Genomic DNA, 7,699 nt, shown 5'->3' on the forward strand with positions numbered 1-7,699 from the left:
TTTCCTTCAGGCTTTCTGGAAGCCTTTTTAAAAACTGGCATCGCCTTTGGCACCCTCAACTTCATTGCTGACACAGCAGTATTGTGGTGTCAAACACCACTGTTATCAGTTCAGCAATTTTATACCAAGACATCTTCTAGTGGTCTTGGCTGCATCCAGGGCTGGCAATTTGCTGTAACTCTTTTTTATCATTTTGTTCTAAAATAAACATCCCAGCATCACTTTGATTTGGAACAGGTGCCTCAATAGGACCTTGTGCTTCTCTCCCCACAGAGAAGATATTTTGTCCAGGAATCCGAGCTCCTGCACAGTGAATGCGAGTATCTCATACTCTTTCAGCTACAGTGCAGTCTTCTCTGAACTCTTTTAGATCTTAGTTATCTATTGGCCCAATGGCCTTCCTGTTTCTGATGTTTTTGAAAGAGTACTTATGACAAGCTTCTCTGCCTTTTAAAAGGGACGTATAAGGCTTTAACTTGTTTTACTGTGTATTTTATGTTTAATTTTCCCAATTGTCACTTTTCTTTTTTTTGCACACCTTTTTGTTTTTGAAGGATATCTTTCTGTTCCTTACAGCCTGCTCAACCACACTAACTGTTTTTTCTTAAATCTTTTTAAAGGGTCAGAGAAGCAGTTGTTAGGGGATATGCATTTGTTCTGAGTCTCTCCACACTGGCTGCAAGCATTTTACTGTTCCTCTTAGCAGGCTTTCCATAGAAACCCTAACAGGTGTCCTGCTAGCTACTTTCTCTGTGGTAGGCATATACTGTCAATAACTTACGTTAGAACTAGGCATTCAGCCCCTCCATCTTATCTTCTAGTCTTCTAGCATTTGCATAGAAACACTTCTATTTTGGTCTGACTGCCTATACTGTGCTCCTAAATTGGACCTGATTTATTCAGGCAGTTCTTCCCTGTTTTCTACATGACCTTCATCAACTTCTGTCCTATGTACAGCAATGTTATGGACTTCAATCCCAGAGGCTGTGTCATCTTGACCTGTGTGTCCTTCCTGCTTGTCCTCACACAGGGTATTAGGATTACAGTGCAGACATGCTGCAGAGGTCTTTGCTCTTAACCTTCCATCTAGCAACTCAGATGTTGCTTCCTGCACTATTTTGGTAGCCTTTCTATGTCACCAGCACTTCTCCACCAGCTTCTCCAGCACTAAAAGATAGTCTAGACTCCTTTTGTTGTAAGCCACCTTGGCATGTAGTTGGAAGGTTACTGTACGCTCCCTTCCAGCATCATAAATCCAGTTAGTTGCGCTCCACTTAGTTAAGTGGAATGCGACTCCACCATGGCCGGAGATGTCCTTCTATCATCTAGAATGAGCACCATGCAATGGCATTCTTAGAGCAAAAGGATACTTGGCCATCACTTGAGAGCAAGGTCGCATCTACAGGACATAATTTCAGGATGATTTCTCCTTTACAGGTCTGACGTCCTCCTACATTAGGACTTAGTTCTCATAAAAGCTCAGTGACAGCCCACCGTAAGACAGCAGTGGGACTACCTGCCTGGCGGTTTACTTTACGCATTTACTAATTAAAGATACTTTCCTTAAACATACACTTAGCATGTTGTGACTTTCACAAGAGTCCATTTCAGTTATAGCAATCTACAATAGACATCTTGCAATGTCGTAACTATCCCTTTGGTTTAACAGCTGTATTAATACTGTTGAGATTAAGAAAATGATTCTTTCTTCTAACTGGAGATCTGGTATACACCTCTAGCCTGAGAATTCAAAGTGTCTAAGCCAAATGGCCTCAGACACACTGCTTGTGTTCCAGGCTTTACTCTCAGTGTATTCCATCTGAAGTTTTCATTTTGTGCTTCCCCCTCCAGAGACTTTGATTTAAACCATCCTCATCCTCCTGATAGATGATCTATTGGTTTTCTAAAAATCTGCCTTTGATACTGGACTGGTTGGTTGGTGCCTGTTAAGGTTTCACAAAATAAATAAATATAAATAAAAAAAAATATATATTTTCTCTGTCTTCCATTTAGCATCATTAATCCATAAGCTTAGTACATTTCTCCAGGTTCCCACAGACCATTTTCAAGACAATCCTATACAAGTACTAAGGAGTGAGAAAGTTTATTTTTTCTTGTGTAAAACCCTGGTTACATTAACAGACATTTCCGATAACTGCCAGGCAATCATGCTTTATAATCTAACAGATTACAGCCATCTTTATGATAGTGTGAAATGACTGATTGTGCAAGCCCTTAAACACAGTTTTCTTAAGACAACAGAACACATAACCAGCCACAACTTTCAGTTCAAAGCAGAAGCGCAAGACATTTTTCCAAGATGCAGCATCTGTTGCACTGTTAATGGGAGCTGTACTTACAAATACATCCTGCATCAAACCAAATAGCATTCCATATAACCAAGACTTGCTGATTCAAAATGGGACCTTACATACATAGATGCCAAATTTAGATTTCTTACTACGAATTCTACTTTCAGCTACAGTAAGTCTGCTGTATTTTATTAGTTATAATGTACACAACTTTCAACACAAAAGAAGTCTTGAGGGTTTCCCACACACACACTGTTACTGCTGTATTTATAGGCAAGATGATTAAACATTTGTATTTTATTGTAAAGGATAAATTGTACTATACAGTAAAGAGAAATGCCATACTAACCGATTCATAAAACAGGCCTGATTTTTCAGTTGATAGAAAATGGTTCTCCTTCCCTCTCCACCATCAAATCTAATTTAAAGTAACCCAGTGTAGTGCAAATACATTAGATACTTAGTAATCTCCAGTAATGGCAGGGAAACTCATCACAAATTGCTGAATGTTATGAATCATCTTGTGAACACATAACTGCTATACACTGCAAAAGGCGCTTTAACAAGTAGTTTCATTCATTTATGTCAATACTTCATAATTAGCACAGAAGCGTCTGTAAATTGAACTCTTGAGCATCACACTGCTTAGTTACCATTTTTTTTTTATTTAATATTTTGAACACTTGATGTAATGGAAGACCCCATTAAAATTTTGTGCCAATGACAAATGACATTTTCATTTTCTGTTCCAAATGTGTTAGCACAAACTAATGAACTCAATGTTCAACAAAGCCATAAGCATAAGCTGACCCGTACTACATACAGTTCAATTGACTTTATCAGGGCTACTAATGTAAGTTTTTAAAGTATACTTAACTCCTTCACTCAATAAGAAATAATAATTAAAAAAAACCCTACAGGGCTGTATAGAAATTAGTGCTGATGCTTTTTTCTCCCCACCTATACCTGAGTGGGTCTCCTCTTAGAAGTAACAGGTGACAAGCAATAACATGACGGCCAGGCAAAGATGGGTAGAAGAGCTCTCCCCTGCAGAATAGCCCTGAAGATCTAGACTTATTCACTTTTTGTTTTTTTAATTGAAGTTAAGAACTGTGATAGCTCTTCAGGGTACTCTATCCAAGGTACACTGTATTTTGAAAGCATTTCAGTGGGACTCACAAACCCCACTCAGAGATCAGTGGCTTACTATTCACCGACAGAGATACAGCCTCTCTACAGCGAGCTTACAGCTTCAGGGCTGGGGTGCCCACAAGGCTATACCTGAAGTATAGTTTCCTAAACAGTGGGTAGATAAAAATCATTTTGATTTGGATTCCAGAATCTCAAGATGCCAAGCTACTGTAATTTAACAGTTTATTGGTGACAGCTGGTTGGTTATACCTAATGGGATGTATGCTCTTAGCCCATTCTAACAGTGAAATAAATCATTCTGTGTGCAACTTATTTTGCAACCAGGGACAACTAAAACTGTGCCCAAGGCCAGTTACTGCAGGGTAGCCAACACAAGGTGACTTTGTCATTTGTGGTATAGCCATGTTCTCTCAGAATCAATTTAAAGGTTTAGACAAAATGTCTTCTTAGACTAGAATAAGAACAGCGAAATGCAAAAGTATAAATATATTCATAAACAGTGATAATTCCACTTTGACACTTCTTACCAGGATAACTTCCCACTCATCAGTTCTAAAAAATCCTCAAGCTCCAGCTCTGAGTTTGTCCCATCCTCCATGGCTTCCCAGGAATCCTGGAATGCAGACCCACGGACTAATTTCTACAGTCTGTGCACATTGATGTGAACATACAAGAAAAGCTTTGCCTCACTGTAACGTTGCTAATTAATGAGAAAAAATAATTACTAAGGTAATCTAGTATTTAACTTTGCTTTGAAATATGAGAGGTAATCATGAGCTCTTATTATGTACTGCTTAATTTCAGCTTTTTTTTAAAAACAGAAAATAGTGTTGTAAATTTTTTTTTTTTTTTAAATCTTACAAGATTTAACCCTCAATACCATATACGCATTACCACTGGACAGTTACTTGAAATGCCATCTTCTTAATTACATCTCTGCAATTCTCCTCATACTTTCAATTCTTCAGTACTCATAAAAATAGTACTGATAAGACATCCAAAACATCCAGACACGCAAATCTTTCTATTGCATCTGAAGTTTCTTCATTTCAAGTATATTCAGGTCTGTAAGTACTGCTAGGTTCATCAATGCAAAATGTACTTATTTAAAGGGGGAAAAAAATTAGTATCTTCATGCAACTTGGTGCTCTGATTCTTTATAGTTAAAATAAACCATAAAAAAGTGGCAAAATCCCACCTCTCCTTGCCTACTGCCTTCAAAGTAATTTTGCTCCTTTTAGTAATCAAATATAGATTTTTCCATGACATTTTGATTAGGCTCTTACTGTGAATACATTAAGTGATAATTAGTCCAAAAATACCCATTGAGCCAGGAATATCAGAATACAGTAAATACTGGGAGCACCATAGACAGTTGTATGAATCACTTTACATACCTGTGGTTTTCCAGGTTCCTGTGCTTAGTCATGAGTACACTCTTCATTTTCTCGTACACAGATAATTTCTGCCAATTTTTGTTCTTGGCTTCTACACTGCCACCTGTAGTCATACAAGAGAAATTAGAGAAATTAGCCATACTTTATGCTGCAAATCTTATTACCATAACATTTCAGCTCACTTGTTTTTCTATACAACCATTCTAAAGCATTCCCCTTTGTAAAAGGTATATTAAGATACTCAAGTGGAGTTATTTGTAATTTTCACTTTCATAAATTTCAGGAAGGAAGAAAAACCCCAATCCCAACTCAGTTTAACCCGAGAGAACATTTAAAACTCTTAAAGACAGCTATGGGCTTTACAGGTTTTTATGGTATCCGTGTTGTTTAGTGGACACATCATAACCTTGACAGAGCAAGGTGACTTCTGAAGTGGGAATACAAAAAACATCTGCACTTAGTTACTTGGTAAATACAAAACCTAATTGGATTTGTTCTTCCATCTGAAAAATGAACACAGTTTTACAGAGAGATAATTCCATGCTCAGCTTAGTTACCTTACATAGATTGTAAAGAAATGCATACAGAAAAAGGCTAATATTTGGAAGAACATCTCATAGAACTAGAAGTGATCTTGAACTTTTTTATGCAATGAAAACCACTCAATTTATTCCAGGCTTACTGCACGTTGAGCCATATGCCACAGATTCTGCCAAATTAACCATTTACATCAAAGTAAGACCTAAACGCAGAGTACCCACAGCCCTCTCGTTAATCCTTTCCTGTAAATGCGATAAAAAAGAAAATTCAAGCCTTCCTGGAAAAAGCAAAGCTTTCTGGTGTTCAGAACGGGGGTTTCACCGAATAACGAAGTTTCAGAGTACAAGCTCTGGGGGAACGCTGGCTTTTGCGCGTGCACGCGCTCCCCCTTCTTCCAGTTAAGAATTGCTCCTACCATGCCTGGAAGCAGCTGCCCGAATGCTCCCACTACGACTCTATCTGGAAAAACGCTCTCAAGTCATTAAGGGACGGCAACTAACTCATTTCTGCACACCGCTGCGAGCGCACGGGTGACTACGGCTGCCCGGGTACCTGCACCCCTGCGCTACCCTACGTCAACGGTAATCGCAGCCACGACCAGACATCTCAAACTGCAATAGAAACCGAAATTAAACGCGATTTTCCAAGAACAAGTTGCTCTTAAAATAAATTTTTTTAAAAAAATAATAATTAATAAATAAACCCCCAAGCGCCGGTGAGGGTGCCTGCGCCCCGAAGCACACGTCCAGGTAACCCTCTCGCCCTGCCACAGCGCAGCCACACCGCTGGTCACCCCCGGACGGGAAGGCACCCACGGCCACGGGTGACACACACACACACCCCCGCGACCCCCGCCGCCCTCCCAGCCCGCTCAGGTGCGGGCCGGGCGCCGCCCCGCTTAACGGCGCCCACGGGCATCCCCCGCAGCCGCCTCAGCCCCACACGCCCGCGGTGTCCCCCCACACACACACCCCCCCACCGCCCCGCGAAGCCTCTCACAGCCCCACACGCCGGCCACCCCTCGGCCCCACAGGCCCCTCACGCCCACACCACCCCCGCGAAGCCCCCTCACCGCGACACCTCCGCCCCAACCACACACGCCGAGGCGCCTCCCGCCGGGACGGTGCCTGAGGAGGCGGCGGGGTGCGTGTGTGTGTGTGTGTGTGAGGGGATGGGGGGTCACCGCTAAACCCCGAGGGTCCGGCGCCGCGGGGAGCGGGCGCTGCCCACCCACCTGCGCTTCGCCGGGCTCCTTCGCGCCGCCGGCCGGTGCCGCAGGATGAGGCGGCGGCGGCTCCTCCTCAGCAGCGCGGCTCCTTCCCTCCTTCCCTCCCTCCCTCCCTCTCTCTCTCTTTCTCCCGCCGCCGCCGCGCAGCCAGGGGGAGCCGCGCGTCCCGGGTGCCGCCGCGCCGCCCGGGATTCCTGCGGGAGGGCGGGCAGCAGGGAGGCGGCTCAGTCTGCTCGGCACAGCCTCCCGCTCCTTCTCCGGCTCCCTCCCTCCTTCCTTCCTTCCTTCCTTCCTTCCCGGGCACGTTTACCGCCGCACAACGCGCACCTCCCGCCTCTGCCGGCCCCCCTTCCCTTTTTATCGCGGGGCCGGGGCTCCCGCCGCCGCCGCTACTGCTGCCACGCGGGGGGCAGCGCCGATCGGCAGCCGCGCCGCTGCCTACCCACGGCCGGCCCGCCCCCGCCGCCGCGCTCGCTCGCCTCCACACACACACACACACACACACGCTCAGCACCGCCTGCCTGGCTCCCCCCCCCCCCCCCCCCCCCCCAGCCAGCCCACCTGTCCGCGCCCCGCCGCCGCGGCCCACGCAGCCGCCCGCCCACTCGGCAGCGCCCCCGCCGCCGTCCGTCCCCCCCCCCCCTCCCTCACCGCGATCGGCCCCGGGTGTTTGGGGGAGCGGCGCGGACCCGCTCGGCCTCCGGCAGCGCTGGGGTTCTGCGGCTCCCGCCGAAACGAGCCCGGGGGCCGCGCTGAGCCGCGGGGGGGGGGGAAGGGAGGGAGGCGGCCGGCGCCCGCCCCGCCTCGGGGCGAGAACGGCGGAGCTCGTGGGGTCCGGGGCCCTCTCCCACCCGCGTTTCTAGACCCCGAGGGCCGGAGATGTCCGCCTTCCCCCTGGCAGGGAGGCGTCTGTAAGGCACTTCGGGGGCTCCGAGTGCCCCCTTCCCCTGGCACCCAAATAAGCGCGCGGTCTCGGCCCGTTCCAGATAATGTACATCCTCAGAAACATGCTGGAAGCCCAGTTCTTGATGGCTCTCTGACGGTGAGGAATGACCCTAGCTGGAGGTGGT

Source organism: Buteo buteo, chromosome 8, assembly GCF_964188355.1.
Source record: "Buteo buteo chromosome 8, bButBut1.hap1.1, whole genome shotgun sequence".
Classification (NCBI taxonomy): Eukaryota; Metazoa; Chordata; class Aves; order Accipitriformes; family Accipitridae; genus Buteo; species Buteo buteo.